Raw genomic sequence first — 11,393 nt, 5'->3', positions numbered from 1 at the left:
TGTGTGTGTGTGTGTGTGTGTGTGTGTGTGTGTGTGTGTGTATACTAGGGCTTGAACTCAGGACCTGGGCGCTGTCCCTGACCTCTTTTTGCTCAAGACTAATACCGTACCATTTTGAGCCACAGCTCCACTTCCGGTTTTCTGGTGGTTGACTGGAGCTAAGAGTCTCATGGACTGGGCTGCTTTGAACCATGGTCCTCAGAGATCTCAGCCCATTGAATACTTAGGATTACAAGAGTAAGTCACCAGCACCCAAGTGGAATCTATCTTTTGTTACACAAGTGTTAGTCATGACCCTTTATGTTGTATTGGGAGAACTGGTGCTTTCTTCTGTCTGTAGTGATTATGTGTGTGTGTGTGTGTGTGTGTGTGTGTGTGTGTGTGTGTGTGAACGTGCTAGACTGAAGTTTCAACTCAAGGGCTCCGGCTCTCCCTTGACTTTTCGCTCAAGGCTGGTGCTATAACACTTAAGCCACACCTCCACTTCCAGCTTTTTGGTGCTTAATTGGAGATAAGCTCACAGGCTTTTCTACCTGGGCTGGCTTGGAACTTTGATCTTCAGATCCCAGCCTCCTGAGTTGCTAGGATTACAGGAGAGGGCCCCTAGCACCCAGCTCCATAGTGATCTTTCCTGGAATTTCTCAAGGGATGCCCAGCGTACATGTAGCTAACACTGAGCGGGCTCACAGAGGTGCCAAGCCCTGTGCTCATTATAGAAAGTAGCTAAGTAATTTCCCAGCAACCCCAGGTGGGGAGCATCAGAACCCTCATTTCACAGCTGAGACTTGGTGTAGCTGACTGACCTAAGGTCACACCAACTGGTCAACGGTGGAAAAACATGGATGGATGATTGTGTGGGGGAATTTGTCTCCAGTGATTGACTATGGGGTGGAGGAAATAATGGGCTGAATTAGGAAATGATTTTTCAAGCGTGTACCAGTTCAGTTTTTACCATCATTATTTTGTTTGATTTCACCACCGGGCTCTAATGACAGGGGCCATTAGTGTAAATAATGCGATGAGTCAATTTAACTGACTGCCTGTAATGCAGTCCTGAGCTGGGTGGCAAAGAGTGAGGAGCGGGCAGAATGCATGCTCTTTGTGACCCTCTGTAGTCCAGCCCTTTAAGGATCATGGGTTCCTGGCAGCCAGTACTCCTAGCCTGGGAAATTCTTGGCCAGGCACCCCCCCAGCTCTCCCAAATTTGCCCAACCCAGCAGATAAAGCAAAGTGGAAAGGCAGCCAGTTTCCTGGGGTTAATGAACAGGTTGTTTATAGCCGGAGGCAGTCACGGGGGCAGGAGCAGCAGACCGGAAGGTCACGCTGCTGGTGGAGGTGGAGATTTCGTGTAAGCATACCTCCAGCAAGCCTTCTGGGCTCAGAGAACAAACTCTGGGTCCATTCTCGGCAGGGCGGGGGGGGGGGGGGGGGGGGGGGGGGACTGCCAAGGGCCCTGATTCTCTTCCTTCACTTTCCTCCCCCTGTGGCTCTCCTCCTTCCCCTCTCTGCTCTCCGGTTGCTTCTGTAGGGAATGAGACACATTGTCCCACAGACACACCCCATAACTCCGGACAAGTCATTTATAGATGAGCCTCAGTTTCCTCCTTTGTAAAAGGGCAGTGACAAGGGGCCCTCCCTGAAAGCCGTATTCAGAAATGTCTAGCACTGCTAGATGCTGGTGGCTCATGCCTGTAATCCTAGCTACTCAAGAGGCTAAGATCTAAGGATGGCAGTTCAAAGCCAGCTCAAGCAGAAAAGTCCCTGTGAGACTCTTATCTCCAATTAATCACTCAAAAACCAGAAGGAGGGCTGGGGATATAGCCTAGTGGCAAGAGTGCCTGCCTCGGATACACGAGGCCCTAGGTTCGATTCCCCAGCACCACATATACAGAAAACGGCCAGAAGCGGCGCTGTGGCTCAAGTGGCAGAGTGCTAGCCTTGAGTGGGAAGAAGCCAGGGACAGTGCTCAGGCCCTGAGTCCAAGGCCCAGGACTGGCAAAAAAAAACAAAAAACAAAAAACAAAAAAAAACCAGAAGGAGAGTTGTGGCTCAAGTGGTAGAGCGCTAGCCTTGAGTAAAAGCCACACAGGGTCAGCACTCAGGCCCTGAGTTCAAGCCCCATGAACACCACTACCACCAACAAAAAAAAGACAAAGGATGAAATCTGAGATTCCCAGCCAGCCACTGGGACTCATGCCTGTAATCCTAGTTACACAGGAGGCTGAGATCTGAGGATCACAGTTTGAAGCCCACCTGGGCAGGAAAGTCTGTGAGACTCTTACCTCCAATTAACCAGTCTTCTGCGATGCCTCTCCTGGGTCAGCTCATGAGAAACTGTGCACTGTGGATGCACGGGCATGGATAAAGCTCCTGGTTTCTTCATTTCACAGCTTGGGGGAATCCACGCTTAGTAAGAAGAAGGGACTTGTCTAAGGAACATATTGAGATAGAGTGAGGACATTAGATACTGTCTAGAACTTTCTCAAGCATGACATGAGCCCTCTGAGTTGGGGAAGGAGTAAGAAAGATGTGGGCCTGACTTGGCTGCATGCCAGCAGTCACATCTCTGGGGTCCACACTGTGTTTGTATATTGGTTGGTAACCACAGGAAGTCTGCTGAAGCTTGCTTGCCACTGAGTGACCATTTGTGATGGTTGCCAGTTACTATGACAACACCATGGTCTCCCTGCTGAACCAGAACCTAGAAAGGATGTAGTTGGCAGAGACCACTAAGAATGGGGAGAGGGGACATATGTCGGGTTCTAACAACATATAAATACCTCCATGTTCTGAGACTGAAAACTCTGGTATGTGGCCCTAATAACAATTCTGGACACTGAGTCTCTAAGGAGCCTTTCTGGTCCCAGACAGTCTTTCATACACAGGGCAACACTTTGTAGCTAGAGGAATTAAGCACCTCTGTGTGAGTCAACTGCGAGAGGACTTTCAGAAGCTTATGTCTGCTTTTCTCTGGACTCTGTCCCGTGCATCCTGTTCTTTTGCAGAGTCTGTCACTTTTTATTGCCAAAAGTTGTCTTAGAGGAATTATGTGCTATGTTCTGTGAGTCCTTGGAGCAAATCGCTGAAGTTAAAGGTGGTCTTTGGGGACTCCCAATGGGAGATAAGACTCACTTTCACCGAGTCAGCCCTAACTCGGCATCAACCTCTTATGGATTCACGGCTGAAACCAGCCCTGCCCAATAAACATATGAGTCACACACGTAATTTAAATTCACCTAGGAGCCCCATTTTAAAAAGTGAAAAGAAATAGGTGACTATTTGTATGTGAATGTGTCACTGAGAATTGGATCCAAAGCCTTGTATGCCAGGCCAGTGTTCTATCACTGAGCTACAACTTCCCTTTTCATCTTCTCATTTGGAGATAAGATCACATTGAGTTTCCCAGGCTGGCCTGGAACTCGTGATCCTCCTACCTCAGCCTCCTGAGTATCAGGATTACAGGTGCACATATTACACCTTACAGGAGAAATTAAATTTAAGCATATAGCTTCTTTAATTCAATATATTTAAAAATCATCACTTGAACATGTAATTAATAATAAAAATATTACTAGGACATTTACACTTTTTCTTTTTTGGTCACACTGACTCTTCAAAAACTAGTGTGCGTTTTACACTCCCAGCACATTATCGCTTTGGCTTAGCCACATTGCAAAGCGTCCAGAAGGCCCACACGGCATAGGGGCTGCCATGCCGGATGGCACAAGCTGAGAGCAAGGGATCTAAAGACCACATGTCTGGGTCAGAATCCTGGTTCTGCCTCTTACCAATTTCATAACCTTCTGCCAAGTTACCTAACCATCTCTACATGTTTGCTGTTTCTTCTGTGAAATAGGTATCATACTGGTAACCATCACATAAGGTGAAAGAGGTTTTTCAACAAGTTCACCAATTGCTAAGGGCTGGTGGCTCACACCTGTCATCCTAGCTACTCAGGAGGCTGAGATCTGAGGATCATGGTTCAAAGCCAGCCTGGGAAGGAAGATCTGTATGACTCTTATCATCTCCAATTAACCACCCCAAATCTGGAAGTGGAGCTGTGGCTCAAGTGGTAGAGCACTAGCCTTGAGTAAAAGAGCTCAGGGACAGCCTCCAGGCCCTGAGTTCAAATCCTAGTACCAGTATCCCCCCAAAAAAATTCACAAAGGGGCTGGGAATATGGCTTAGCAGTAGAGTGCTTGCCTAGCATGCATGAAGCCCTGGGTTCAATTCCTCAGCGCTACATATATAGAAAAAGCCGGAAGTGGTGCTGTGGCTCAAGTGTTGAGCAAAAAGAAGTCAGGGACAGTGCTCAGGCCTTGAGTTCAAGCCCCAGGATGGGGAAAAAAAAGGTTCACAAAATCAATGTTAGCTCCTGGGATGTATAAGCCATTGAGTGACTATTAGATAGTCCTCGGTTATGTATAAGCCAATGAGTGTTAGATAGTCCTCTTGTTATCTTAAATCTTGGTACTTAAGACACTGACATGTCCAACTTCTTGTTCCATAGATAGGGAGGGAAAAAAACATATTCAGAATGTGGAAAGCACTAGTCTCATGTAAAAATCTCAGCTCACCCACTCTCCTCTTGATGGACTGACTCCCTGCTTCCTGGCTGAGATCGGCTCTGCCAGTTGTTCAGGAAACCAGAAGCTCCAAGGCCCCACCTGGGTTCTGCAATCCCTTTCTGATTACAAAACAGGGCCACTGTTTGAAGTTGGCACCCAAGTGATGGGGCGGGGAGGGGGGTGGGGGGTGAGGGAGAGCTTCTATTCTGCTGCCTTCCTGTGGATGCATCTGTTGGAATGGCTGACCTACTATTGACCCCAGAAGCAAAATCTTACTCAGCAGTGGTAGAGGCTGCTGTTCCTGGTTCTGGCTTCCATTGCCTTTCTTGTTCTGTCTTTCTTGAAGACAAGATGCGTCGGCATTTTTTTTTTAAAGCCTTCTGTTGTCTTGTGCAGTTCCTGTTCATCCATCAGGCAGAAAGGTAGGCACCGAGCTCCCTGCAAATGTCTCAAAACAAGAGCATTAAAAAAAAAAAAAAAAAAGCACAGAGGTGCCTCTGTAAAAAGTGCTCAGGGATGCAGAAAAGCATGCTCAAGGCTTGGAATTAAAACTAGCTTGTGGGGGCTGGGGATATGGCCTAGTGGCAAGAGAGCTTGCCTCGTATACATGAGGCCCTGGGTTCGATTCCCCAGCACCACATATACAGAAAACGGCCAGAAGTGGCGCTGTGGCTCAAGTGGCAGAGTGCTAGCCTTGAGCAAAAGGAAGCCAGGGAAAGTGCTCAGGCCCTGAGTCATCAAGCCCCAGGACTGGCAAAAAATAAAAAAATAAAAATAAAACTAGCTTGTGCTGGGTTAGCTGATGGCTCAAGCCTGTCATCCTAGCTACTCAGGAGGCTGAGATCTGAGGATTAAAGTTCGAAGCCAACCTAGGCAGGAAAGTGTGTAAGACTCTTATCTCCAGTAAACTTCCAAAAGAGTCAGAAGTAGAACTGTGGATTACGTGGTAGAGTGCCAACCTTGAACAAAAGAGGCTTAGGGACAGTGCCCTGAGTTCAAGCCCCGGGACTGACACAAAAAAACCCAAAACTGTAATATAGGTATCCTGGAAACCCAAAAATCCCAACAAACTCTTGGGAAAATGACTCCTCAGGGCACAAAAAGAAGTATTTACAAAGGTAAATATTTATCTTAAGGATGGATGCCTGTCTTGAATGGGGCACCTGGCAGTGGCCACACAGAAGTGGGAAACAGTTTTCTGCCATGGGCCATTGCGTATTTATCACATTCTCAGGTTACACAAAATAATCGATACAGGGGCTGGGAATATGGCCTAATGGGAAAGTGCTCCTCTTGTATACATGAAGCCCTGGGTTTGATTCCTCAGTACCACATATATAGAAAAAGCCGGGAGTGGCGCTGTGGCTCAAGTGGCAGAGTGCTAGCCTTGAGCAAAAAGAAGCCAGGGACAGTGCTCAGGCCCTGAGTTCAAGCCCCAGGACTGGCAAATAAAACAAAAACCAAACAAAATAATCGATACAGGAAGAAGGCTGGGATGGCCCCCACGAGAAGCACTGCTTGTTTGGCCTGTAATTACCAAATGATTTTGGCACCTCATTTGGCCTTTTAACTGTCTGTAGGTCAAAAGCTCTCCATCCCTGGAAAGGATGCTCAAACATTTATGAGCAAACTAACCTTGCTATCTCTGGGCCCAGCTGATAAAACAACATAACAGCAAGAATGATTACACATATCAGGTGCTAGATCAAAGGTCAGCATGTGGGCTGGGAATGTGGCTTAGTGGTAGAGTGCTTGCCTAGCATGCATGAGGCCCTGGGTTTGATTCCTCAGTACCACATACACAGAAAAAGCCAGAAGTGGTGCTGTGGCTCAAGTGGTAGAGTGCTAGCCTTGAGCAAAAAGAAGCCAGGGACAGTGCTCAGGCCCTGAGTTCAAGCCCCAGGACTGGCAAAAAAAAAAGGTCAGCATGTATCCTCAGGTGAATTTGAGCCAAATTCCAACCGACTTTTTCACCATGATAGACCATTGCACCTACTTTCAGATGTGCCTGCACCCTTGAATGGGTTTTTGTGCTATATTTTTTTTTTTTTGCCAGTCCTGGGCCTTAAACTCAGGGTCTGGACACTACTATCTTTGAGCTTCTTTTGCTCAATGCTAGCACTCTACCACTTGAGTCACAGCACCACTTCTGGCTTTTTCTGTGTATGTGGCGCTGAGGAATTGAACCCAGGGATTCATGCAAGCTAGGCAAGTACTCTATTACTGAGCCACAGTCCTAGCCCTTGAGTATTATCTTTCTATCTTTCCTTTGCTTTACTAATAAACTTTTCTGGTGTCTAGCTCAATGTGCCCTAAAATGTGTGTGTGTGTGTGTGTGTGTGTGTGTGTGTGTGTGTGTGTGTGTGTGTTATGGGAGATAATAGTTAAAGGGTAAAACTGGCACTGGTGGCTCACACCTGTAATCCTAGCTACTCAAGAGGCTGAGATTTGAGCATTGTGGTTCAATGCCAGCCTGGAGAGAAAAGACCACGAGACTCTTATCTCCAATTAAGCACCAGAAAACTAGAAGTGGAGCTGTGGCTCAAAGCGGCAGAGTGCTAACCTTCAGCATAAGACCTCATGGACAGCACCCAGGCCCTGTGTTCAGGCAAACAAAAAAGGAAAAAAAAATAGCTAAATGACAGATTTGATTTCTAAAACACAAAACAAACAAACAAAACCCACAAAAAAAGTCAAAAATTGGTAAGGGTTGAACGTATCGTGAATGAAATAGAACAACTGAATTGAGCATTTTCAACGATATGAACTGTATCCCAATAAAGTTGTTTAAAAGTTAAAAAAGCGGGGCTGGGAATATGGCCTAGTGGCAAGAGTGCTTGCCTTGTATACATGAAGCCCTGGGTTCGATTCCCCAGAACCACATACATAGAAAACGGCCAGAAGTAGCGCTATGGCTCAAGTGGCAGAGTGCTAGCCTTGAGCAAAAAGAAGCCAGGGACAGTGCTCAGGCCCTGAGTCCAAGGCCCAGGACTGGCCAAAAAAAAAAAAAAAAAAAAAGTTAAAAAAGCAAAGTTGAGCTCCTGTGGCCCATGCCTGGAATCCTAGCTACTCAGGAGGCCGGGATTTGAGAAGTGTGGTTCAAAGGCAGAGAAAAGGCTAAGGGACAGTGCCTGTGACATTAGCAGACAGCTTCAGGAAAGGACTGGAAAAAAAGATCAGAGTGTCAGGCAGAAAGAGCTGGAAGGACTGCCACCCGGGGTGCTGAGAGAGAGTAGGGAAAGCGCAGACCGAATGGGGGAAGTGGGGACGCTCGGTGGGCGGGCACTCTGGGAAGCATTAAGGAATTTGAACTTTAACCTGAGAGCAATTAGCAGCTGCCTGGTGGTGAACAACATCTTTCAAAACATTCATCTCCGGGGAACAAATGAACCAAATGTACTGAAAAAGACTGCTGATGAAAAGACTGTGCGTGCCAGGACTGGTGGCTCACGCCTGTAATCCTAGCTACTCAGGAGGCTGAGGATTGTGGTTCAAAGCCAGCTCCAGCAGAGAAATCCCTCTTGTCTCCAATTAACCAGCAAGAAGCCAGCGGTGGAGGTGTGGCTCAAGTAGTAAAGCACCTGCTGTGAGCCAAATAGCTAAGCAAGGGCCAAGGCTCTGAGTTCGAGCTCCAGATTCAGGCCGGATAGTACTGTTTTTATTCTCATCTTCATACTTGTTGGCACGTGGTTCCCCAAGAGTGGACTGCACACGAGGCCCTCGCCAAGGCCTGGCATGCTCTCCCAAGCCCCAAGCCCACTGCCATGGTGTCAGGACGTCTGAATTTCCTGCATCATAGCTTTCCTTAGACTCTGGGAATGGAAAAGCCACAGAGCCCACATTGGAAGGCTTGTTAAAGCCCCTTGTGTAACAGATGGGCTGAGATCCACAGAGGGAAAGTGACTTGTCTACGGCGGCAGAGAAATCCAGGGGTAGGGGGCTGGGAATATGGCCTAGTGGTAAAGTGCTTGCCTCATATACATGAAGCCCTGGGTTCGATTCCTCAGCACCACATATATAGAAAACAGCCAGAAGGGGCGCTGTGGCTCAAGTGGCAGAGTGCTAGCCTTGAGCAAAAAGAAGCCAGGGACAGTGCTCAGACCCTGAGTTCAAGTCCAGGGCTGGCAACAAAAACAAAACAAATTAAAAAAGAAATCCAGGGGCAGCAGCGCCTCAGAGCTCTGTTCCTTCTTTCTCCTCCAGAGAAAGTCCCTCAAGACCAAAGAAGCGGTACTCCCCCTCAGGTGCCGGCCCACCTAAGGTGCCTCACCTGATGCCTAATTCCCCTTTTTGTGTGCCAGTACTGACTGGGGCTTGAACTTAGTACCTCTTACATTTGTCTGGCTTTCTCCCCCCCCCCTCATTCAAGACCGGCACTCTGTGCCAAGTGCCTCTGGCTCATGCCTGTAATCCTAGCTACTCAGGAGGCAGAGATCTGAGGATCATGGTTCAAAGCCAGCCCAGGCTGGAAAGTCTGTGAGACTCTTGTCTCCAATGAACCACCAGAGAACCAGAAATGGTGCTATGGCTCAAAGGGATAGAGTACTAGCTTTAAGCTGAAGAGCTCAGGGACAGCGCCCATGCGCAGAGTTCAAGCCTCATGACCTACAAACAAACAAAAAAGACTGGCACTGCGCCACTTTTAGCTCTGCTTTTAGCTTTTTGGTGGTTACTGGAGATAAAGAGTCTCATGGACTTTTTTGCCTGAGCTGGCTTAGAAATGAGATCCTTGGTTCTAGAGCAGCAAGGATTACAAGTGTGAGCCACGAGCAACCCTGTTTGCATACCCCTTTTGAGAAGAAGGGCTACACGTTCTAGAAAATTTTGACATCCCTCAGGGGGCTTGACACGTTACTAGGCACAAACTTGGAGGGTAACCTGTTGCCTACAGATGCTTATCAACAATGGATTTCTGACAAACTCCATACGTAGATGTTTGTGCCTTTGGGTAACTATGAACCTCAAAAGAAACAGAATATAGAGAAAAACTGCAGACTGGCGTCTAAAGACCTGGGATTCTGGTCTCTTTTTCACCGCCAGTTTGTTGTGGGAACTTGAGCAAATTGTTGTCTGTCTCCAAGTTTCCCTAAATTGTGGTGTAAATATTTGTGGAGCACATAGTTTGGGTCAGTCCTGTCTCTGCCTTGTGCATATAAAGACTCTGAGGTTTCCTCCACGTCAGTGTGCTGTGGTCTGAGGAAGGGGAAACTTTGTGAAGAATGGGAACAGATCTTTCATGAATCCATGTGGACCCTGCTTTCCTGAGTTATAATAAAGACACAGTGTCTCAAGTCAGAAGAGATTTCTAGAGGGTACCTCGTCCTAGGGATCATATCACTAAGCCTGAAGTCAGGCAGGCTACCCCTGGAATATACTTGGAAGGATATTTAAAAGCAGATTCTCTGCCTCTGCCTCTCCCTCCCCCCACCCTCCCAGCCCCCGATGACTGTGGGGTGGGGGTGGGGTTCATACCAGCTGCCTAGTCACAAGTTCTGCTTCCCTGTCTGTGGACACAAGTGTGCCTGGACAGCCCACACCTACAGCTGGCCTGGCTGGTCAGTATTTCCGAGCAGAAACCAATGTAGTGATTAATTATGCCAAACATTTTTTTTTTTTTTTTTTTTTGGCCAGTCCTGGGCCTTGGACTCAGGGCCTGAGCACTGTCCCTGGCTTCTTCCCGCTCAAGGCTAGCACTCTGCCACTTGAGCCACAGCGCCGCTTCTGGCCGTTTTCTGTATATGTGGTGCTGGGGAATTGAACCTAGGGCCTCGTGTATCCGAGGCAGGCACTCTTGCCACTAGGCTATATCCCCAGACCTATGCCAAACATTTAAACACCTGCTGTGTACTAAGCCCTGGGCCAAGTACTGCTCCTGAGCCTCCAAAGAGTCCTGGGCTAAGTCCATCACTTAAAAGCACACCATCCAATGAGAGCCAGAAGGGTCTTAGAGATCGTTAACCAATCCCATCATCAGCCAGGTGGGGAAACTGAGGCACAGAGAGGGGAAAGCAATGTGTTCAAGACTGTCTAGGTAAGGGGCTGGGGATATAGCCTAGTGGCAAGAGTGCCTGCCTCGGATACACGAGGCCCTAGGTTCGGTTCCCCAGCACCACATATACAGAAAACGGCCAGAAGCGGCGCTGTGGCTCAAGTGGCAGAGTGCTAGCCTTGAGCAAAAGGAAGCCAGGGACAGTGCTCAGGCCCTGAGTCCAAGGCCCAGGACTGGCCAAAAAAAAAAAAAAGACTGTCTAGGTAAGCATTCAGGGTGTTCTGGTTTGTTTCTTTTTTGAGTGTTACGGGAGTTTGAACTGAGATCCTCACACTTGGTAGGCAGGTACTTTACTACTTGACTTGTGATTAGTTATTATTACTTATTCCTATTATTATTTTGGATAGGGTTTTGTATTTTTTTTGTCCCAGGCCAGCCTCGAATCGCAATTTTCCTATGTTTTCCATGTGTCTGGAATTACAGATGAATGATTTGTGGAGATGGAATCTTCCTAACTTTGGGGTGTTTTTTTTTTTTTTTTTTTGCTTATCTCCAACAGCAATCCTCCTGATCTGTGTCCCATAAACATATAAATTTTATATGTCAATTAGGAGAGAGGGAAAGAGAGACGGACACAGGAATAAATGTTATCTAGCTGAGGTGTCCCCATGCCTCCTAGCTAGGGAGGAAGGATTCATTCCAAACTCCAGCGCCCCACACTTTGCTTCCTAAGCTTCCTGGAGGTCTAAGTTCAAATCTTGCTGGAAATGTAAATATTCAAATCCAGGGCCAGGCCCACAGGTGGATGCTTTTAACGCCTAGGGTTAGGAACTGCC

The sequence above is a fragment of the Perognathus longimembris genome, chromosome 25, assembly GCF_023159225.1.
Source record: "Perognathus longimembris pacificus isolate PPM17 chromosome 25, ASM2315922v1, whole genome shotgun sequence".
Classification (NCBI taxonomy): Eukaryota; Metazoa; Chordata; class Mammalia; order Rodentia; family Heteromyidae; genus Perognathus; species Perognathus longimembris.
The sequence above is the reverse complement of the archived record's forward strand: the minus strand, read 5'-3'. Positions refer to the sequence as shown.